Source organism: Mandrillus leucophaeus, unplaced genomic scaffold, assembly GCF_000951045.1.
Source record: "Mandrillus leucophaeus isolate KB7577 unplaced genomic scaffold, Mleu.le_1.0 Scaffold299, whole genome shotgun sequence".
Taxonomy (NCBI): domain Eukaryota; kingdom Metazoa; phylum Chordata; class Mammalia; order Primates; family Cercopithecidae; genus Mandrillus; species Mandrillus leucophaeus.
The window spans coordinates 1503962-1528407 of NW_012103131.1; the positions used below are offsets into that span (position 1 = coordinate 1503962).

Below are 24446 nucleotides of genomic sequence, written 5' to 3' on the forward strand. Positions count from 1 at the left end.
CCCGAGGCTCTGGCAGTGAAGTGGCTTGCCCTAAATCACACTGCAAGTAAGAGGCAGAGCTGGACTTAAAGGCAAGTTGAAGCCCTCTCACCTCATGGAGGATGGGGACATGCACATTCACATTCACTCATCAAGCAGTTTCCCACTGTCAAGAGCTGGGGGGCTTGGTTAAAGCTGCATGCAGACCAGCAATGAACAAAACTGCTTTGGAGAGGCTGGGAGAGAGCCCTTCTCCACCCTGACGTGGCCATGAAAACACTAGTCCCACCAAGACATCAGGAGGCAAAAGCTGTTTTTCGGAGGAAGAGAGAGATCCAGAGAAGAATCTAATTAAAAAATGGTCATTTCAGGCTGGGTGCAGTGGCTCATGCTTGTAATCCCAGCAATTTAGGAGGCCAAGGCAAGTGGATCACCTGAAATCAGCAGTTTGAGACCAGCCTGGCCAACATGGTGAAACCCCGTCTCTACTAAAAATACAAAAATTAGCTGGGTGTGGTGGCGGGCACCTGTAATCCCAGCTACTAGGGAGGCCGAGGCAGGAGAATCGCTTGAACTCGGGAGGCGGAGGTTGCAGTGAGCTGAGATCACATCACTGCGCTCCAGCCTGGGGGACAGAGCGGGACTCTGTCTCAAAAAAAAGGTCATTTCAGACCCTCCTTCTCCTTGTCAACTTCCTCTTGCCTTTTAGATAACAGACCTAGTTTCTGATAGCTCCACTCAGATCTAGAATCTAGATTTCCAACCTCTGTAAAATAGGTCAAACAAGTATTTATTTATAGACCTATCACCCAAAACACTGCCCAGTCTATCAAAAAGAAATGTTTTTCTTTTCTCTTTTCCATTAGAGACAACCTAAAAGTGTTGATGGGGCATGGCTTTAAAAAAATACATCTCTAAGTTTCCTTATTCAGAGCCGGAAAAGTGAACATTCAATAAATATTATAACAAAGGCATGTTCCCCCAGAATACCCACGTGTCTTCAGAGCGTAGTGAAGACCCTGCATAAACTGCTGCTGTTTTGCTCATCCTATCAAGAACCAGGGGCAGCTGCCAGCTCTGGAGGGAAAGCCTTCTTTTGCAGAGAGGTAGAGTAGAGAGGGGAAGTGAGAAGTGAGAGGCAGCGATACAGCGTATGAATCAGACAGCTGAGCTTCAAGCGTTGTGTTGTGTCCTCAGTGCTGTGTAAACATGATAATAAAAAAAAACTTGTTCAAAAAATAATAAGTGGATCTTGGCTGAGGCACAGTCGTCTCCCACAGAGCAAATGATCTATGGTATGAGAAATTAGTAACCTCTCTGAATTAACCGCAGAAGAGTGGAATCTTTCTCATAAAGATCTGGAAAGCATTCAGGCCTCATTACGAAGGCCAGGACTTTTTTGCAGATAGCAGATTTCCTCCTGGGCTAAAAAGAAGTCTCTCCCCAAAAAAAAAAAAAAAAAAAAAAAAGAACTTAAGAAAAGTCATTGTAGCTGACTGGTTCAAGCTGACTGGTGCAATCAAAAACTGCTCTGGTTTCTGTTTCAGAAAAATAAATATTTGATCAAAGCACGTAGTTGTTCAGACCTGAAGTCAGTTCAGAGTAAGAATTTTGCTCCACGCAGTCGAAGTGCCTGTGTGATGGCCTCCCCATCCCCAAGGCCTTCCCCATCCTTGCAAAGGTACAGCAGCGGCCACGGAGCTGAACGCAAGCCCCTGAGTTGGAGTCCATGGGGATTCAGAGTGCGCAGCGTAGACACAGCCCTAGCTTTGTGGGGCTTGCAGCCCAGGAGACACCACACGATCATGAAACAGCCACACCCACGCTGTGACTTTGGGCAAGTCCCCCAACCTCTGAGGCCCTTCTTCGTTGCTGGGCTGTACTTGGGAACATTCAATCCCCCTTGCAGCACTGCATCCCCCAACCCCACCCGGACCCCCAACCCCTGCTGGCTGCCTTTATCTCGCTGTCTCTGTGTGTCCATCTCCACCACTCCCAGCCTCCTTAGCCAGATCCCATTTTCCTCAACACCACTGGCCCTGCTAGACGCTTTCACTCTTGTTCACCCTTCAGATCTCAGGCAAGGACCCCTTCCCTGAAACCCCAGACCACACTGGCCCTGCCCTGATCTCTCCAACCCTTCCCACTTCCCTTTTTTGTGTGTGTGCTTGTCTGACTAGCATCTGCCTTAACCAGCTGACAGTCTTATCGGCTCCGTGAAGGCAAGAGAGTCTCTTGTTTTGTTCACTTTTACAAAAAAAGTCCTGGAGGAAATTATAAAGGTAGGCAAGCAACACATATAAAAACTTAGCCCAGTCATAAAGAGAGAATGCCCAATACATGTTGGGGTGGGGGCCGGGGGTTGAATTTAAAATTTGGGCTGAGCACGGTGGCTCTTGCCTGTAATTCCAACATGTTGGGAGGCCGAGGTGGGAGGATGGCTTGAGCCCAGGAGTTCAAGACCAGCCTGGGCAACATGGCAAAACTCCATCTCTACAAAAAATTTAAAAATTTGCCAGGCATAGTGGTGGTGCTTATAGTCCCAGCTACTTGGGAGGCTGAGGTGGGGGGATCTCTTGAACTCAGGAGATCCAGGCTGCAGTCAGCCGTGATCATGCCACTTGCACTGCAGCCTGGGTGATGCAGCAAGACCCTAACTCAAAAAGAAGAAAAAAGTAAATAAATAATAAAACTTGGCTCTAGGCTTAGTCTCCATGTCACTGAAAACCTGTTTCTCCATGACTTTCAGGGGAATTGTTGTCACCCAATATTGCTGTGGGACTGCTGGGGGTTGGCCCCAGGCTTCACTGGCCCTGGAGTTCCCGACACCCACAGAGAGCTGCTCCCTGCACCTCCCCACCCAGTCCTGCTGGAAGCAGACACAAGGGTGATTCTGAGGGCCCCATTACAACATCTCATTCCTACCAACCTCAAGAGCCCCTTCCTGCCTCTTCCAAATTAGCTTTCACCCTTAACAAAACATGCCAAAATGATATGTCTCAGTAAATTATATGATTCTTATCTGTGGCCAGAAGTCTTGTTTTTTCCGTTTTGTTTTGTTTTGACCCATTCTCAGTTTCGTATAACCCTTTCAGGCAAATTTCTGCATCCAGAAGGTATAATTTTTCAGCACATGCCGCAAAATCCCAGGTACTGAGCTCAGGACAAAAGAAGGGGAAAAAAAAATCCCACCTCCCCTTTTGGATCATTTTCATTCCTTTCCCGTAAAGGAAACTTGGAAACGTTTCAAAAGCATCAAGTATTCAGAATCAACTAAAAACCCAAATTCTTCTGTCTTTTTGTCTTGTTTGGTCCCCTCAGTCATTTTTTCCCTCTTCTACCTTCCAGAAAAGACAAAATACCAGTTACCTACTAATTAAATGAGTGCCTCCATTTAATCAATTTGAGAGATTCACTGGGTTTTGTGGGAGGACTAGATTTGGGGGTTAAAAAATTATTCATCAAGTTACAGATGAATTGGGCTAGGAGAGCTTTGAGTGTCGACCAGCTAGGAGAAGGGGAAGGAGGCTGAAATGGGAAGAAAGAGACAGGTGCTTCTCAAACTTCTTTAGCTAACACACTGCGGGTCTGGGACTCGAACCCAGGGCTGTCTTTCTCCACCACCACCAAGACATGTTCTGTCACTGCTTCTGCATCTATTTCTGGGACTGACCCACACCTCCTCTTATGTAACTGGCTGGGGAAAAAAAAAAGTTTACATGGTCACAAAGCAATTTGCAATTATCTTCTTTCTAAATATTCATAAGCTGGGATTATTTTCCCCTTTGGATGACAACACAGTCGATGACATCGCTGGAAAGTCTTTGGTTGACTTAGTTTTTCTGAGGTTTTCACACCCAAAACCTTGAGCAAAAATGAAGGATGATGAACCACCCAAGGGGCTTTTCCTTAGAAATGGCCAAAAGCGTTCACCTTACAATTTAAACAAGAGGTGGAGACCTTTCATCTTAGGGTGGCGGCACCCCCACCTGAGCTGCCATGCACCTCCCTAGCTGCAGCTCATTTCCTGGGCTGCGTCTCCCTGTTTCCCTGACCAACCAAGCCCGACCCAGCCACAGCTTTCTGAGACAAAGCCATGACTTTTGGTGACAGCACATGCCTTGGGCTCAGCCTCCTCCTTTTGTCCCATTCTTCCTGCCCCCACTAGGACCTGAGCCACCCCAAGGGGGCTCTGCAGCTGGGGCAGAGGGTCCATTTGCACACACCAGAGTAACTGGCTGCACTTAGCACTGTGCCGGGCATGCAGCCTCCCATCTGAGTGACAAGACAACCGCGCCCCACACTGCACATCTTGCACTTAACACTGTGAACACTACGACTTCTGCAAGGGGCACACTTCCAACTCCCTGAAAAATCTCTTTGGGGATCACAAAGAAGAGATTAGGAACATTTTTCAGGAAGTAGCATGAAGCCCAGATATTTATCGTCCATGGGTATTTTCTGGCCAGTGATTCACATTCACATCATTCATGGAAATCTCTGGCATCTACTGCACTTATTCAGACCAATTTGCTTAGTAATCACTGCAGGCGCGCTTCTGTCCTGCTTCCTAAGACGTGTAATCCAGTTGGGCATGGAAGCCGCTAGAACAGAAGCTCAGATCCAAGCTGAGACACTTGAGAGATCATGCTGTTGAAACCTCGCATCTCCCAGATAAGGACCAGGAGCAGGCCATCTGCCCCAAACCACGGCTGACTTTCAAGTCTGATAAACAGGGCAGTTGGAGACTTCTTCTGCATGTTGGGCAATTAAGCTTATAACTGGAAGTCTGAGCCCTCAATTACTTTCAGAAACAGATTTAGAAATAGATGGTTTTTGTTTTTTTTGTTTTTTTGAGACGGAGTGTTGCTCTGTTGCCCAGGCTGGAGTGTAGTGGTGTGATATCAGCTCACTGCAACCTCCACCTCCTGGGTTCAAGCAATTCTCCTGCCTCAGCCTCCCGAATGGCTGGGATTACAGGCGCCCACCACCATGCCCGGCTAATTTTTGTATTTTTAGTAGAGACAGGGTTTCACCAGGTTGGCCAGGCTGGTCTCGAACACATGACCTTGTGATCCACTGGCCTCGCCCTCCCAAAGTGTTGGGATTACAGGTGTGAGCCACCGTACCCGGCCTAGAAACAGAAGTTAATATTATTTTCCCCAAGTGGAGTTGGGTTTTCAAGTTTCATTAAAGGTTGTGTCTGAGGGTGCAAAGTGAAAATGATACATTGAGGCAATTATCCAGATACTTACTGTCAAACTACCAGAACCTTTGCCTCAATTAGTGAAATAACTGAAGCAAAAAATGAGCATATGGCTAATTCCAGGAATAGCCAGCTCAAGCTCTCCACCTGCTCCAGGGGTCAGAGGCAGAGCCAAGGGGATGGTGAAACCAGTCCCCACCCCGCAGTGGTGTCTGTGCTGACCACTTGGGAGCAGAGTGGCGGTTACCAGGACATGGGTTGTCTAGACAGCTGGTGTTCTCATCCTGGCTCCATGACCTGACACTTAGCCCACCTCAGTTCCTTATCTGAAAAATGGGGATGATGTGACAATATGTAGTCTAATGGAGCCACAGGGAGGACTGAGATAATCCATGGGAAGCATCAAGCAAAGACCGGGCACCTGGGAAGTGCTGGAATCATTGGCAGTGCTCCTCATTATGGCAACCATCATTGTCACTATTATTTCTGTTTCCACCTGCTCTTTGACATTTAGCTGATGGGCCGGGTACATGTCTGGTCTGGTTTGTGTCACACACTTCCATATTTTATTCCAGCGTCTCCTAGAGGGCTGCCTTGCTGAAATGCATCCGAAATGAATTACTTTACTGTCTGTTACAATAACTAGTCCTTCATATTCAAATCCAGAAAAAGATCAAAACGCATACATTTTAATGTCTTCTAAGTCCGTTGTGAAAAGCATCACTATGCTCTTATTAAAAATTCTGCTTTCATCACCTGTCTTAATATCCCTGTTCTTGAATTTAAAAAAGAAGTCAGAAAGACAGAGGAAAACAGTTATTTTTAAAGTAAGACCTTATCTTATGAATAACTGTAAAATGTTCTATTTTAATAAGAAACACAAATTCAAGCAATAAAAAGGGGATCATTTTTACTTTAGAATGTTCGGCCTTTTGGCATTTTGGGCCCTAAGTATACAAAGAAAGCATACAAGGAGATAATCCAAGCTAGAAAGTATCAGAACATGCTGCAGCACGCCTCTCTCTGGGCTGAGCTGGGGTCAGATGTGAATCAGACAGGACCAGGCAGGATGAGAACTGCCCCTCAGGTGAAGAGGACAGTCCCTTGTCTCTGCACAGACATCCATGAGCTTAGCATTCCTCCCCAGAGGCCTCTCCCAAGGATGCAGGTCTGTGCTGCTAGGCAAAGTTGCAAACTCCCACAAATCAACATCCGGTTTGAGTTCCTACATCCTGTAGTCCTCCTAATATAGAGAGGTCGGGTTCAACTGACTTCTGCAGGCTCCACTCTAGTACAAATCAGTGCCACACAGATCATAAATATAGCCAGGAAATTCAAGAGTCTTGCAAAGTTCAAGTTAGTCCCTGTTGTTTGGGGGATACCCCCACCATTAGTGATATGGCACAGATGAAAATGGGGCAGAGGCACCATGAACAGAGTAACATCACAAGAATCATCGGGGCCAGGCTCGGGGAATTTGGGACAGGGAGTCCAGGGTCTCTGGCAAGTCTCTGAGTCATCAAGATCAGTGAGCTTCAAAAGCAACACAGAGGAGAACCACGAACAAGCAGCGCCGTGTGCAGGACCCATGGCCTGGGGAAGGCTGAACAGGGATGGAGAGTTTACGGTTTCACAGTTTTAAAAGTTTGAGTCACTGACTTTAAACAGGTGAGGCAGAGCAGGGGACCCAGAAAACAGGAACAGTGCTCCTCCACGAGCCCCTGCCATAGGACATCTGGGCAGAGGCCAGCCTGAGCCTGGACCTTCCCAGTCAGCCAGCTCATCCCTCGAGGAAGGACGAAGATTTCTCTCTCATTGCCCGCCTTTAACACTTCTGTATTCCAGGCCTGACCAAACCAGATTTATCCATTAGGTTCCATGACATGTGGAATATAATGAGGGCAAAGAAGTCACTCCGAGATGGGAGTTCCCCTGAATCTAAGGTACAACTGTGCCTCCCTTTAGCTATAGGACTTTGGACAAGTGGGGACATGCAGAAAATGGTGATGTCCCCCCCAGCATGTTGTCAGGAGCAAATGATATAGTCTGGCTGTGTGAGTGCTCTGTAGAGAGCACACAAAGGACAGGGTTTTTCTTTGCAATGGAAAGTAGTTGCAGTGTTGTTCAAGAAACAGTTTCTGGAAAAAAAAAAAAAAAAAAGGGAAAAATCTGCACTTACAGATCTAGAGTAAAAACACAATGTAGGTCTGAGGTTCCTAGCCACTCCCAAGCCAGAGGCGCCTCTGGGAATCTCTCCCAAGGGAAATGCATATGCCCACCTGCGGGGGTGTCACTTCAGGGAGGTCAACATGAAGGCTATATTTGATCAGCAGATTTAGGGGGCATGCTCCAAATGAACCCATTCAATAAAGTTTTGTGGGATTATTTTTTGTTTTCGTTTTGACACTGAGTCTCGCTGTGTCGCCCAGGCTGGAGTGCAGTGGCTCGATCTTGGTTCACTGCAACCTCTGCCTCCCAGGTTCAAGCGATTCTCCTGCCTCAGCCTCCTGAGTGGCTGGGATTAAAGGTGCGCACCACCATGCCCAGCTAATTTTTGTGAGGTTTTTTTGTTTTTTTTTTGTTGTTGTTGTTGTTTTAGTAGAGACGGGGTTTCACCATGTTGGCCAGGATGGTCTTGATCTCTTGACCTTGTGATCTGCCTGGCTCGGGCCTCCCAAAGTGCTGGGATTACAGGAGTGAGCCATCGTGCCCGGCCCTCAATAAAGATTATTAAAGCCCTACTCTGTGTCAGGCCCAAGTGTAGAGCCCTGGGATGCAGCAGTAAACAAAACAAGTCCATGTTCAGCTGCACCTCGCAGGCTGGTGGGGAGGCTTCCAGAATCCAATGAAGAAGAGGGCAGATGACCTCAGACGGGTTGAGGACCTTGGATGAGAACCTGAGAACCTGCCAACCCACTACCCGGCTCACCTGCGAGTCCCTGCCCGCCGCAGCCTCTGTAGGCTGCCCTTCATGGCACTGTCTGGGGGGTCTCCTCCAGAAACAGTGGGGCAAAGGCAGGAGGCAGAAATAAAACCTAATTTGCTTTCTGGGCCACATTCCTGTAGCTTAGTATTTGGCGGTGCTCTCTACCCCACAGGGGTAAAGAATTCAATTTGATTTGATTTGATTTGATTTGATTCTAATTTAAAGGCAGAGTTCTCACCCTGACCAGCAGCAGGCCATGTCCCACTTGTGTGAGATGCAGTGCAGCCCAGGGTGAGACGTGCTCAGCTCTCTCTTCCTAGCCTAGAGCATTAGAGAAGATTCTCATTTTCTAAAGGCACTCCCTAGAGGGAACTGGCAGTTTCCCTCTTTGGGCAAGGTACCCAGGGAGATGGACAGGCCAGCCAGAGCCCAACGGACCCATCACAGGTGGCCTTGTGGCCATCTGTAAGGCCAGGTATGCTATCAGCCTGAAACCCTGCTCCCACATGAGCCAAACAAGGGCCACAGCGGGGGCTTCTCTCCTCTCCTCCAACTCCCTGGCACTCTGAGTCGAATTCCAGCAAGTGCCTCAGAGCATCACTGCTCAACAAAAATGGAGTGTGAGTCCATACGTAGGTTAAATGTTGCAGGTGAAGTTAATTTTCATGTAGTTCAACTCCAATAGACCCAAAATAACCACTTCAACATGTAGTCAGTGTAAAAGTTATTAATAAAAAATTTGAATTTTTTTCATACTAAGTCTTCAAATTCCAGTGTGTATTTTACACTTAGGGCCATCTCAATTTGGATGCTACATTTTCATCTAAAGTACCTGAGCTGTATCTCGATTTCATAAGACTTAGAGTTGGAAAAGGAGTTATGGACCCAAGCTGCTCCAAACATTCTTAAAAGTTTTCTAATAACTGAATTAAGTATCTGCTTTTAAATTTAAAATAGTTAAAATTAAATGAAATATAAAATTTCCATTCTTCCACCGTCCTAGTCACATTTCGAGCATGATCCTGTGGAGCAGCAGACACAGAGCTTGTCCAGCTCCGCAGAGAGCTTCCTGCACGAGACGGCTCAGGCAGGGACCTCCTGGAGCGCGAGATCTGTTTCTTATTTCCTTCATTCCTCTCCTTACCCAGCCTCCCAACAAAAGGCCCTGGGAAGTCACTGCTTCCCCAAATTGAGTACAACTCACCTAAGGCATTTGTTACAAACAGCTTCCAAGCCCTGCCCCAGATTTACTGAATCTACTTGGGGTAGGGAAGACAGCCGGGCAATAACCCCAGCTAACGGCCACAGGTTTTCCTTCCTTCCAAATCTCTTTTATCCAGCCACTGCCACTGTTGTGGGTTACAAATGTGACAGAGCCGGGGCAGGACACACACCCCAGCTGGGGCTCTGCTGCTCAGGGACAGTGCAGAGTCCTCTCTTCTTCCACTTCCTGTGCGGTTGGGGAGACCAGCACACCTGCACTCAGAGTTCTCATGAGCACGCAGGAGGCTCAGTAAATGTCAGTTGCCTCTTCCCACTGCTCTGGATCCCCCATCACACCAAATAACAGCTTTTGGCACAAGGAAAGCTCTTTCTCCAACTAGAACACCGGGTGGGAAGTCCAGGGGCTGGGTGCAGAACCAGTTGGTTCTGAGACTAGACTGATCTACGAATAAAAACCTTTCTTGACTGAGCCATTAAATGGTGGCAGCTCTCAAGCCCTCCCAAGAGAATACCCCAACCAGCTACCAGGCCATCCACTTTCCTCTCAAAGATGAGCCTGGAGGCTTTGCTTCATTGCATGCAGACACCCAAAGCATGGAGACTAAAATGCTGAATTCTGGGCTCTTCTCAGAGACCAGCCAATCCCATCTCCAAGTTCAGACACAGATTGGCTTCCAGTGAAACATGACCACGTGGGCAGAACCCCAGGAGGGACAGGGGCATCTTTCTGGGGCATCCCAGAAGCCTTCCCTCTTCCAGTGCACCCACATCCAACGCAAAAAGGGCCAGCCGTTACCCCCCGGGGTCTTTTCTTTTTTGGGAACTTAGGTAAAGGACAAAAGGGAGTCAGTCTCACCTTACATTTTTTCCAGGCTCTTATTTCATCTTTCCAGAGACTCATACGCCGCTGATCGCTGCTGACAGGAAAGGTAAATGGGTACAATCGCTTGGAACACTGGTATTATCTACTGAAGCTGGGTACACTCGTTCCCAAAGACCACAATTCCACTCTTAGTTACATACCCAACAGAAAGGCATCCACATGCTGATCAAAAGACGTGAACTAGAACACTCATTGTACTATTTGCAGGGCCAAAAACTGGAAATCACACAGTGTCTACCCACAGTAGAACAGATAAATACAATTCAACTGCGAAAATGAACAAGCTACACCCGGGAAGAATCTCACCAATGAAGTACTAAGCAAAAGAACCCAGACACAAAGGAGAACAACGCATGATTCCAGTTAGAGACAGCTTAAAACAGGCCAAAAACCCAGGTTGTGGAAGTCAGGATAGCAGTTTGCCTTGCATGGGGACTCAGAGGTGGTTAATGACTAGAACGGAGCCCAGCGGTCCTGGGGTGCTGTCTGTATACCTGATCTAGGTACTCGTTGCACAGGTGAGTTCTGTTTGTGAAAATCCATCAAGCAGCACACTTAGGATAGAAGCTCTTTAATGCATGAAGGTTATAGTCCAATTCCTTAAAAGTTCACCGAAAAAGAAAGCCAGATAGATGGTGGGAAGTTTCTGCCCCATCAGAAACCAAGGGAGACGCAAAGGGCACAGCAGCCATTCGACAGGCGCATGAATGAGCCAATGCAGGCCGGTCCTTGCACCCTGACCATGAAGGCAAATGTTCTCTCATCAGACGACGCCCGTTTGCTTTCAGAGGCGCCAAACCAAAGCTCCTCTGTTAGTGCATTTTAAAATGGTTAACAGAGCTCGTAACCACTTAGGGCTTATTTTACGACCCGGCTCTTAGTCAGACGGCTAATGACCTCCAGTTGCCAGGTTTGATGGGTTTCCAGGGTCTTAAATGACTCCTCCCGGGTGGACTCAGCCAGGAGGCTGTAGATCCCCCTTGGCCATATCCCGGGCCCGCTCAGCTTGGCAGCCACCTACGGGCTACGCCCACACAGGGCAGGGGAGAGGTCTCAGGTGGGGGCTTTAAAAGAGATGCTCTCCACATAGTCTTTTTAGCCTCTTTGCATAGAAGACTTTCTCAGGGCATTAGTGGGTGCGATCAGCGCAAGCTCAAGCCATTCCTGCCGCGCCCCCAGGGAAGGCAGCTTGCTCTCCCTCCCAGGATCTTTCCACTTCATCTCTGCAGGGCCAGTGCCCCCCAGCCACGAAAGACACCAAATCCTTGCACTGCTGCCATTAGACAGTTTCTACTTGGCAAGTTGCTTCAAGAATTTCTCAAATCTCTCAGTAGAGAGAGAAAGTCAGCAAGTCCCTGGAAGCCTGGAGGCAGGGGGCAGGAGACACTAAACAGAGTGTGCCACCCGATGGCGGAGGGCACAATTCGGGTGGCAGGTCGGGGTGGGGGCCTGGGTGGGAGCATCGCCCAGTTGTGATCATCAATCCAGTCTCTAGAAACAAGGATTCTAGCACATTCTAAACCTTAAAATGAGAACTGTGGGTCCAGGCACCTCACTGGGGACTTACATAACTTCCCTCTGCACGCCCAACACCATCGCCAGGTCTGTAATCTCTGCCTCCTCTCCCTCCCCACAGAGCTTCCTCCATTATGACCTGGAGCTCTCCAATGCACCCCGCACCTCTGCTAGACTGGGCTCACAGCATCGGCAAACTCGCTCATAGACCACTTCCCGTTCCTGTCCCCAGCTCATCACAACTGAAATTAAATGATCCTTTGCCTAAGTGTTTCCACCTCATTCACCTCCTAGACTCTAACCTCCATGAGGACAGGACCTGGGCATGTCTCACTCGCCACTGCCTCCCAGCAGCCAGGGCTGACTTTCCTTCTGAATGCGGCTGTGCTAGGCAAGGGGGTGCAGTGTGTGGACAAGACAGACAGGCTTCCAGCCCCCGCGGAGTTAATGATGTTTTGCAGGGAGGATTGTTCCGGCACATTCCTCTTGTCATGCTTCTGTTTCTCTTTTGTGTCTCAAGTTTTTTTCCCCCAATACTTTTAAGCCAGACTTATTATTCAAGTTCTCTCAGACTCCCACATCAGGTAATACAAATATTGTGAAGTTTTTTCCTATTATTTTGCTTCTGAAAGTGAAAACAATGGCTGTGGATAGCTTAACGGGGAAAATAAATAAAGTCAGCTTTTGCTTGAACGTGAAGGTGCTATGTTTGTTATTTGCCGAATAAGTTAAGAATAGGCTGCGCATCCCCATGGTGGGGAGGGTGCAATCCCAGACACCCAGAACAGCACAGACCTCCCTCCACACATCCCAGGCTCCACGGGAGAAGCTTTGGCCTCCAGCACTGCGGGCTTCCTGCCCTGCTCTCTCTCCCCAGCCAGGAGGTATAAAGGATGGTTTCTTTCTTTCTTCAAGTGTCACAGCCCATTCAGGCCCATCGACTTGTGACAATGAGAGGAGAGCACAGCGGCCCGGCTCCCTTTGAGCTCACATCTCCAGTGACCTCTGTACAAACGGAGGACAAAGGGAGGAAAATCTAGCTGCGGTGCAGTCACTCCCCCGAGACGCTGCTCGGAAGAGATCTGACTTGGGCAGCTCTCTCCTGATGTATTCTGAGCACAGCATCCACCCCGCACACTCCCTTCCAATAAAAAACTAACTTTAATGCTCATTCAAGAACCCCTCTTCCAATTTAAAACCTGAAAAGTCCGGGCTCTCCTTGGCTGGAACCTCCCCTGTCTTTGGCAGCCGGCCCTGGATGCTCCTCTCTCCCTCTCCACTGGCAAAGGGGAAAGGGCACCTCTGAGGCTGGGCCAGCCCGCAGGGAGGAAACAAAGAGTCAGCACAAAGGAGTCCCGGGCCCTTCCAAGCCTCTCGCTCCAGGGAGATGCTTCCTGGGTGGGATTTTATTTCCTTACCAAGATGCACTATGTCCCCCTCAACTTTGCAAGGTGGCATTCTCCGGGATCTAGAATGACAAGGATGACCTACAGTGTGGCCCCTAAAATCCTAGACTGTCTCCAGGAGCTTTTTACTCCACTGGGAGGGGCAGAGCTTACACAGCGGACATCAGGGATGAAAAGCCAGGGGAGATGGGCTGCCCCTCTCTTGGGACTGAGCCACAGAGTCACGACAGACACACACGTTAACCACACATAGGTACTGGAGAGACACTGTGTATCAGTTTCTTCCACTTTACAGTGAAAAATCACCAGGACTAGAGGCTAAGACACACACACAGGGTAGATGGGTTTTGTATTCAGGTTTTCTCTTCTCAAAGCTGAGCTGTCAAGTCAGTGAGTTTCATTAGAGAATGTTGGTCCTTGTCCCTGTCTGTTCTGAAGAGCCTAGCAGTAGACTGTCCCAGATTCCTAACACATAGAGGCTGAGAAACCCACATGAAATTTCCCCAGCAGACCATACTGTTGGCTCCATGAGTTAGTTGATTCAGCGGGCATTTCCTAAGCGAGTGCTTGGGTCAGGCCTCCAGCCAGACCCCTCCCAGCACACCAAGGTGATTCAGCTGCAGCCCGTGCCCCCCGTGAGGTCACAATTCACACAAGTTGCTACAAATCACATTGGTCTAGGATCAGCATCCTACGAGATCCCAGAGCCAACTCCGAGGGCGGAGACCCATGGGCCATCACACGGGGCCCTTTGCTCAGAAACGCCCTATATGGGATGTATTGTTCCGTTTTTCCTAGTTTTAAATTCTTAATAATTTTTAATACGCATCTCATGTTGTGTTGCATCTTGCAAATTATATAGCCTGTCCTGGAGATACCTAAAAAGTTATCTTATCAGGATTAAAGGAGGGTGAGAACACACCCAGAGTGCTGTTCTCATTCCTGGTATATGTTAGAGCCAAAGAACAGATACCTGGAGAATGGCATTCCGCCTCGGGTTTAAGCTCATCTTGGGTTTGAGCAGAAACCTTTCCCGGGGCGTGTCAGAATGAGAATCAGAATCTTCCATTCCATGCCAGGAGTGAGGATAGCAAAAGCTGCTTCCATGAGCCTGTTTATCATGTCTCATCTCGAACGGTATGTTCTCTAATGCAGCTCTGCCTGATGATTTAAAAATATGGAACCCTTTAATTCATCATGCTAATGTGATTACACATTCATCCCCAGAGTCCAGGCCATCCCTGAGGCACTCAAGTGGAGGCCTTGTCTGTGAAATTTACGAGCCGAGGCTTACACTCTTTCAGCCCCTTTAAATGGGAAAATCTTTACCTTAGTTGAGTGATGTGCTCTGTCCACCGCCTAAAGAGAAAATTAAGCCCTCCAAGCAGTGCCCTGCTCTGTTAGTTTCTGCAACTCATCCCCAAGCCTGCGCAGTTTAAACACCATTTACAAACAAGCTTAATTTTAACCTTCCTTTGTGGAGAATGCAAAATCAATTAAGTATATACTGATAATGCCCTCGCATCTCGTTCCGGTGACATCTCACAATTAATGCTGCCCATGAGGCCGAGCGTGAGCAGCTCACACAGTCCTCTGGTTATTACGAGCATCACTCGGCTCCAGAGTTGAGCGCAGAGGGAGGCAGGCACAGCTCGCTACATGGGGACTCTGCCTCTTTGTAAAATCAGCTTGTAGATGGTTTAACTAAAATATACCGGAGCATAATTCAATTGGAATTGAGGCTCCCATCAAACCAAACTAGGCTGCAGAAATTTTACTAACCTTAAAAGCACCTACAAGGGGCAAGGTACAAATTTCGTTTGGATGTTGCTTGGGTGTTTCTAGCTCTACAGGTAGAATTGTTTTCACCACTAAAACCAACTGCACTCAGAAATGGAAGGGACATGGCAGATCTCACATAAGCTTCTTGCACCGCAGGTAAAGAAACAGAGACTCAGAGAAGTCAGGACAACCCTAGGGCACAGAGCAGTCACTATGCAGGTCTGAGTCAAGGAGGGAGCCCCGCAAGGTAAGAATAAGCAGTCTCTGACTTCACACTGCCTATATTCCAGGCCCAACTCTACCATCCAGCTGCAGGAATGTGGGCAGGGTGAACTCCTCCGAACTCAGTTCTTACATCTGTAAAATGGGGATGTTAACTGTATCTACCTCAAAGGTTGCTGAGAGTGCAAAATGAAATAAAGTAGATAAAGCCTAAAGCATACTAAGTACTCAATGCAGCTTGGTCTCCATTATCAAAACTGCAGCTCCCCTGGTCTGTCCTATGAACCAAACTGCTTTCTAAGGTTCTTTATCTCTGAGAATCTCTCAGATCTGCGGAAGAAGGTTACCTGTGTGCACGCATCAGAGACAATGCACCCACAGAGCACCATGTGGACCCGTGGAACCTGTGAAATTCATCCTCCAGTATTTGTTGAACTTATGGAAATGAATTTTAATTGATTGTCAATTGGAAGGGATTGAAACATCCTCTAAAAGACAAACAGCAATGCTAAAGCTTATGAAATTCTAAAACGCTTCTAAAATGCTATAGATCCCTAGATTTAATAAGAAGAATAAGGTCTGCAGCTCAGTTAACGGTATTTTACCAGTGTCAATTTCCTGGCTTTGATCATGTCTGAGGGTTGCATAAGATGTTCTCCCTGTGGGAAGCTGGGTGAAGGGTACACAGGGACTCTGTACTATTTTTGCAACTTCTTACGAGTCTGAAATTATTTCAAAATAAGAAGTTAAAAGTATGAGGCAGCATATAGGAGTGACAAGAGATTATGGGGACTCTGAGCAAGCATTCAGCATGTCAATACAGCCACAGCTTCCTGGTGTGGCCTCACGTGACTTGGGAAGAGATGCTGAATGAACAACTGGAATGATTCTAAACCAAACTACTCAGAAAAAATATTTCTTTTATCTTTCCATTTATTAAAATGCAAAGAAATTTATGTTTTGTCCACCATTTAAAAAATTAGTCAACAACATAAAACGGAGATGTATATTACTGCCACAACTACTGATAAATATTTATCGGGAAAACTTTGCAATGTGACAAAGGATCACTCTTAAGGATGTCTGGGAAGACCAGAAAGAGATTTCAAGTTTATGAAAATAACTGATAGACACAATCTGTTGACGCCCTACTGTGTGTCAGGTTGACCAGCTGGTGCCTCGGGTGTGGTTTCCACAAGAAAGCCTGGCATTAACACGTCATTAACAAGAACGGACTCCACGTGGTATGGAGCAGTTCAGGAGTGGACAAGGTTCAGAGTGTCCTGATGGAGGACCTGGGAGGCCAGAGTGCTGCCCCATGGAGACCACGGTTACTCAGGTTAACGGCAGGACCTGGGACGAAGAGGCAGCCTGGGGTCCACTCCTTCGCAGGTAGGGAGGTGGCTGCAACAAGAGGACAACCAACAGCAGGGCCCTCGAGAAACTGAGGTTCTTACTGACAAGGGTACATAAACAGCTGGAGGCAGCACCAGGAGGGAGGAAGAGCTGCCTGAGAGGGCCCAAGTCCTGAGCAAGGGCCGGGTCTCTGTTACAGCCAGGGCCGGAAAGCAATGCTTAAAGAAGAGGCCAAACCAGCAACCAGTTTTCCATGCCTCATCCCCCTCCAAAGGATTCCTGCTCCAGGACCTAGGCTGCATGGAACTGTCCCCAAATTCAAGTTAACGGCCTGTGTTCACCTTTGGGAATTCGCAGTCCTATTTCAGTCTTGTTTTTATGAGTGTGGTTTCAGCTGCCCACCCCAGGATGTCCCCCCTCAAGCATGTGCTTACATAAAAATAGCTCTGCCTCCCCAGCCAAGCCCTAAGTGAGAGGACAGGGACGTTGGGGTTTTGCTTTGTTTTTTGCTAGCCCTGTTTTCTGAAACTGCAGCAGCTGCAGGCCAGCGAGCATCAGACAGGTGTTCTTTACACAGAGATGGGACGGGGTGAAGGCAGAGCGGCAAATGTCAGCGCAGAGGATGCAGAAGAGAAGAAAATCAAGTCAGGCGCCCAACAAACGAAGTCTCTTTCTCCCGAGCATAACTGAATCCCATCCCATCAACAGGTTCTCCCCTTGGGGTCCTGGCACTGACTGTTCCCTCCTTCCAAGCATCAGACAGCAGCACCCTCAGACCATTCAAGAATCAACTGAGATGTCACCTCCGTGAAAAGGCCTTCCTCGCCCACCAGCCAGTCACTCCAGCACATGGCCTTTATGCCTGTCTGTTCTCTTATATTTGCGACCTTGTCTGCTGCCTGTCTCTGTCCATGAGAATATGCCCTCTGTAAGCGCTGGGACCCTGTGTGTCTAACTCACGGCTAGATCCCCAGCTCCTAGGACAGCATGGGGTACACAGCAGGGCCTCAATAAAGATTTGTTTTCACTGGAGGGTGACTCTTAAGAGGATGTGCAGAGCTGGAGTCAGAAGAGTTGAAGACATCAAAGGGCCAGGCTCCCACATATTCTTCTTGATCAAAGTTGAAGGACTGGGGCAAGTCACTGACTTCTGCAGGCCTCCATTTCCCCAGCTATAAACAGACGATCTGAAAGACGCTCACCATCCCCGCACTAAGGGTCAAAGTTTCCAATTATTCACTGTACTCCTGCCTGTTTTCCTTTCACCCATCTGTCTGTCCATCTGTCCAATCATTCTTTCCCATGGACTAGGCCCGGGGGATGCCACCTTGAATAAGACATTTCCTGTTCTGAAGGGACAGATAACCTTCCAGTGGCAGAAACAGAAAGGAGGCAATTCTGCACTGACCAGCTATCTGTCAAAGGAGACTCCTGGGCCTCCAGCCCAGGCTACTGTGGGGATGAGAATGGGGTCCTTCCCCAAGAGAAAAACAGATCTAAAATTCCACCACTACTACTGCCTGATGTGATGAACAGTGAGTGATGAACAGTGTGTGTTACTTATAACCAGGGAATCTGAACATGAAACTCAAAGACAGCCACAAAGTCTCATCACAGATTGAGGACAAATGAGGCTAATTCCTGAGACCACTGTGCTAATTATCTGTCCCTTATCTTTGCCACAGGAGAACTGGAAATTCTCATTAGAAGAATGATTACAATCACTGCTAAGTTCCATCAGTGTTTCTTAGCTAAAGAGCTTAACAAATGCAGGTCCATGCATGCACACACACACACGCATGCACACACACACATGCCCAGCATCCATCCCCGGAGATCTGATGCAACAGAGCTGATGTAGGACCAAAGTATATGCATTTCTTTCAATAAGCTCCGTGGGGGGTTGCAAAGCAGCGCCCCTGATTTACAGCCACTGAGTTTCTGCCAAGTTTACTTCTTATTACAGCTGTAAAGGTGTGTTAGAATGTCAATGATAACAACGAGAATTATATCCATGAGGATTTTAACGGAAGAACTTTCCTAAGCACAGAGAACACTCCAGCCACAAAACACTTTTATCCACCTCATCAGAGCTGCACAGTGCCTGGAAACATCAACACTGGAAGGACCAGCCTGAGGACACGGCTGCCCCTGGGACCACACCCCCAGGCCATGCAAGAAACCCAGCCTAGGGAGATCTCCCAACCTGGCCTCCACATATTTCTTTCAATGCTTTCACCCAGTGTACTACTGAAAAAACAACTTCCGAATGTATCCTGGAGTCACAATCACAGCCCCTTGCTTATGGGCTTGGCCAGATCAGATAAAATTTCATTCTCTGAATTGGTTCCTAATTGAATTATTCCCCGGATAAGCAGCCGGGCCTCCCATCACTGCAGGGGAGAAAGAACTAGAAAGACGCTGGCGCCACAAGTTGTAGTTCTTATTTGGCCACTGGTGGATGGGAAGATGTTCTGGGCCTTGGACATCAGACGCACATCGGATGGACAGAGAGATGGGTGAAAGGAAAACAGGCAGGAGTCCACTGGATAACTGAAAACCTTGACCGATAGTCACATAAAAGAGGGCAAGCTAACCACCATCTGTTCACCCAGCCCACCTTAATCTGCTGCCCCAGGCCAGTCAAGAAGGCAACTTGGGGTTTTAGTAAGAGTTTAGGGAGAACATTTGGAGTAATTGGATTGTCACTCCAAAAACCTGGATTCAATCCTGTCTCTTTATGTGTGGCTTCTCTGGCCCTCAGTTTCCCCATATATAAGAAGGGGCTGAACCATGTTTGTCCGAAGGCCTTTCCAGCTCCAGAATTCAGACAATTCAGTATCTCAGCCAGGATCACTGACAGGGGGATCAGGATCCCATCTAAGAACAAATCCTTTTCTAGGGTCAAGGAAAGAGCATTTTTTAAAAAATGAATCTTATTATTAGAAGAAAGTGAAAACATCTCATAAAACATAACCCTAGAAATGGAAACACATGTCCACACCCAAAGAAGCTTGTACACAAATGTTTGTGGCCACCTCATTCATAACAGCCAAAGGTGGAGATAATCCAAGTGTCTGTCAATGGACAAATGGATCCATGTCACTGTGGGCTATCCATTCAATGGAATATTATTCAGCCATGAAAAGGAATGAAGTGCTGACGCATGCCACAGCATGGATGGACCATGAAAGTTACAGCGTACAAGAAGCCAGTCACGAAAGACCTCATTCTATGTGATTCTGCTCATACAAAAGTCCACAATAGAGGAACTGGAATGGACAGAGACAGGAAGTAGATTTGTGGTTGCTCAGGGCTGAAAGGTACATGTGGGGGAGTGGGGAGATAAAGGAGTGATAGCTAAAGGGTACAAGATTTCTTTTTGAGATAAAAAAAGTTCTCAAATTAGCTGTGGTAGTGGTTGCACATATCTGTCAATATACTAAAAAACATGGAATTGTATACTTTGGGTAAATTGTATGGTGTGTGAATTATATTTCAATAAAGCTGTTAAAGAAGAATAGATTGACTAGGATTTTCAAAAGTCTGTTTTATGACTTTTTTAAAATAAATCAGTTGAGAACTTTGAAAGACACACATGCCTACCCTTCAACGCTTCTGCAGCTTCCTAAGTAATCCAACGGGTGATTTCCAGTGAGCAAGTCTTCTCACCCTTCCATAAACCAAAAAAACTGCTGACTCAAAAGTGGGCAGGCCTGCATTTTTTCTATTGACTTGTTTCCATTTTTATGGCCAAAAGCAAATTTATTTTCTACCACTCAAATGGCAACTGAAGCTTCATCTTCTTTTCAATACATCGTTTTTCTTCTCTGAGCCAAATTTTATACAATGCAAAAGATCCCTGGATTTTCAATTGTCAATAGGTGAGCAAATGATTTTTTCTTTTTTTTTTTTTTTTTTTTTCTTTTTTTGCCTGGAAGATGTTTCTGAGGAGGAGCTCACAGTCACCCAGCTCCCACTCTTCTCTTCTGTACATCTCCTCATATCTAATTTCTCATAGAAACTGCTATCAAGTGGGTATAAATAGCTTTTCAAAGTTAGGACGACACAAAATGTCAGGCTTATACTGTTCTCATTAGTCGCAGCGTGCTTTCTTCCCACTCATTTATTCCCACTGATAACTTTCTTAGGCAAGTTCAGCGTGTCCTAAAAGCAGCTATTTCCTCTGACTTTCACTATAATGACTTGGATCACTGACCTGATGCGGCATGGCACTCAGCCTTTCTGGAACATATTTTCTTCATTAAAAACTGTGACGGATGATGAGAGAGGATCGCGCCACCATGGGTCAGGCTGGAGATAACCACAGGCAAGGAAGTGGTAAGCCTTCGCAGTTCAGCACACCCAGGGCTCGGAGGAAGATGGTCCTCCCCAAGGCTCACGGTTTCTAAGCCCACACAATGTTTCAGTTGGGGTCACCAGGCAGAGAGATGTCAGACACTCTGAGGCTCAGGAGGCTGCACCTTTGCAAGGCAGAGCTAGGGAAGGAAAGATGGAAGGGTCCCTGCTGCCCCAGGGAGTCCAGTCCTGAGGCATCAGTGTTCAGTGGGATGGAGGAGGAGCTGACCCTCCCAAGGGCGGGGCCACGCACTGGCTAGGAAGCAATGACAAAGGGGGCCCTTGGTACCTGCCTCTTGGGGAGTCACAGCTGAGGGCCCAGGACCCTCCTGGCTGTCTTCTCATCTGCCCTTCATCCTGTGATGAGACAAGAGGGAGGCTGCCAGTTGGATGCCCACCTGCATTCAGCCCTCCTCTCCAGGCGAGCTGACCTCCACGGCCCAGCCTTCTCCGTTAGAGCCTCTGGGCCAGAAGGTGTTCATCAAAGGCTGCCCAGAGAGCCTTAGAAATAAGTTCCCCCATACCAGGGACAAATGGCCTGCCCAGCTCCTGCCGCCCCACCAAGCCCCCAACTACCAAGAACAGGCCAAGGCCAGACCAGAGATGGCATCCCACCCACAGTAAGGGATTAACAAAATCATCTGGCTTGTCCTTCATAGAAAAATTAAATCTAAACAGCCCCCAGGAATCCAGTGGAGGAAGATACCACACAGAGGCCCTCACAGTTCCCCTCTGAACTAGACATGAGAACTTCCTGCTCCCTCCACCAGACCACAGAAAGGGCACTAAAACTCCCGAACATCTGCCTAGAGCAACAGCAACTCCGAAGTCAAGCGTCTGGTTACGTGACACAGAGGTCAGCCAGCTGCAGCCAAATCCCCACCTGGATGTCCAGGAAACCGAGGACAGAGAAGCCAGGACCCTGATGACCCACAAGATCTCAGCCAAAACTCCTCCACCCCACCGCCCTGGGCTGCTGCAGCTACCAGGCAGAACCATCAGAAGTGCGTGGAGAGAAACGCAAGGCTTCGGCCCACACTCCCCGGGACAACCCTGCTTTCTTGTAACCCTGGCGGTCCGTCGTGCATGAAGCAAACAGGATTTGGTGTGTACATTTGGGAGACTCTTTACATATACAGGTTCACAAAGCAGAGAAAATTAATCCTCAGTAGACCCATAGTCTGATTTGGGGTTTGGAAATTATAGTCCCTAAAAATACACACCAGGACATACTTTATATTTTTAATGCAAATATTTACATTCCAAACAAAGGAGCATGGAACTTGAAGCCGAGCTATTTATACCAGCTATAAGAAACACGAGCAGCCTCCACATTTCTCGCCTGAGTAGATGGCTCCGCTTATATTCCTGAAACAACAACCAAATTTCCATAACATTTTCCCCTAAGGCTCTCAAGACACAAAAAACTGTGGTTACTACGTTTTAATAGCCTCAAAACCTAATGCCAGGAAATCCAAGGTTACTCCATTAGGCTCTCGACTCCTTGGGAAATTGAGTGACAAGTGTGAGCTCTCCGGTGCCACACTATCAAACTTAGGGTTCACATAAAATCTCCAGGATAAACTCGCCTTTGGAAGAATCATTTTTAATTGATGCATTAATGCAACACGTGGCGGTCACTGGCCACTAAGTGAGAGTCCAGCTACACAGATGTGCCGTGAGTCCCAGACACCCACCTCCTGAAGAGTCTCGTCAGGCTGGGAGAGCAGACCCCACCCGGGAAACTGTAGCCCAGCACAGTGTGGAACAGGGTCAAGGTTGAGAAATACAATAGAGGAAAACTGCAGAAGCTCAGAGGAGGAAGGCTCCACCTGGATGCGGGAGGGAGGTACAGGGAAGAGATGGCAAGAATGACAGGCAAATGCTTCCTGAAGGCAGTGGGGGTGGGAGGGCTCAATGATGAAGTAGGCAGATGCGGGAGCTCCCCCTCTCCAGTGGCTGGAGGACCCAAGTGTAGCCAAGTCCAGGCCCGGCTGGCCAGACAGACAGAGCCAGGTCTGGTAGAAGCAGAGGCCCTTTGGGGGCCTGGGACCAAGAGAGAGGAGGCAGAGAAGCTTCTCCAAGCCCAGGCTAGGAGTCAATCACTACCTCAGCTCCCTGTGAATTGCGTTCAAGTTAGAATGCGACCTTGAGATCCATGGTTCACCATTATCTCAATCATGCTCTGCCAACAAGTAGGAAAGAGATGTTCTTGAATTTAAAGCCAGATTATTTCCTGGAGCAGACAACAACACCTACTTGACACACTGCGGCCACCTCTACCAAGTACGTACCTAACAGATGCCATTGACCACCCTCCCACCGTGGGCCAGGCACGGAGCCCAGCATGTCATATTCCTTGCCACGGGGCGACTCTTCTCCACCACTCCAGATGTTTCCTTCCATGAGGAGGACGCTCCCCTTGTGTAACTTTCCTGTTGTCTACACCTGGTGGTGTCTACACCATCCCAGGAATATGGAAGGAGGGCCTGGACGTGACAGCCCAGCCCTGCCTTTCCCCATGGCAAGGAGGCCCTTCACCCTGCTGGGAGAGGCTTCTCCAGCTCCACAGGCGATGGGGTGGGCAGGTCTGCCTGACTGCCCCAGTTCCTCACTTCTTTGCCCACTGGTTCAGCCACATTCTCCAACAACAGCTGCAGTCGGGATGGCCATTGCATGCGGATTTCCACCTGCCTTCCTCCTCCTGTATCTCTCCATAGGTTTAGACCTCGCCCAGAAAAGAGTGGTTCCACGTGGGGAGCTCCCCTGAACCCTAAATTGTACTCTTTCAAATACTCAAGCCATCCAACCAGGTAGAGATCATTAACCCCATTTTACAGATGAGGAAACCGAGATGCAAGGTAAGCCACTTGACCAGAGTCACAGGAATGGGACGAAGCAGTACTGCATGAACTTGAACCTGAGTCCGCGTGGATCTCAGGCTCAACCCACTACCTGCCCTGCCCCATCCAGTGCCTCTGGCATCTAACACTTGAGCTAAAAGAGCATCCTTGTCACGGGGACCAAACATTTGGCTGACAAGAAACGTGAAGGTACAGGTGAACTTACTGCCATCAGCATGAGTGAGCTGCCAGGGCTTACAAAAGGGAACACAGCTGCCCAGACCACTTTCATGGAAGGGTAAAATAATACATCTTACACCTCTCTCGACCTCTTAGACTCTGAAATGCAGGCTCTGGCCTCCTAGCAAAGGTGCCATGGGCCCAGTCCCTTGGGACAGCTACCTACAGGGACACCGAAGAGCAAAAGCAGGACAGAACCTCCCGAAGATAGATCCAGGGCCACCCTAGGAGGGATGGCATTGCCACTTCTCCTTGTATGCCCTCCCCCTTGGTGGCCACACCACTATCTTTTTGACCACAGGGAGCAAAAAGGTCTGGCAGGGGCGTATTCCATTTCAAGAGAAAATGCTAAGCCACCAAGTTCCAGCCTATTGTCAGAAAAACATAATTGTGCCTGGCCTGTATCTAATTATTTGCCCATGTTGGGGTATTTTCCAGGCACCTGGGTGCCTGGGCTGTCTGTTTCAATATTTTTACCACAAATGCAATTCTGGAAAGTGTCCAA

The 24446-nt window shown here is 48.1% G+C and overlaps 1 protein-coding gene across 1 annotated transcript in view; it reads right to left on the minus strand.

Annotated features, from left to right (window-relative positions):
- Window positions 1-1190, minus strand: part of CHST15 (carbohydrate (N-acetylgalactosamine 4-sulfate 6-O) sulfotransferase 15) — a 63731-nt gene extending 62541 nt beyond the window's left edge. The window contains exon 1 of the mRNA XM_011986414.1: window positions 974-1190. The gene's annotated coding sequence lies outside the window, so the exon portion shown is untranslated. The remainder of the gene's footprint in view (window positions 1-973) is intronic.
- Between the last annotated feature and the right edge of the window lie 23256 nt (window positions 1191-24446).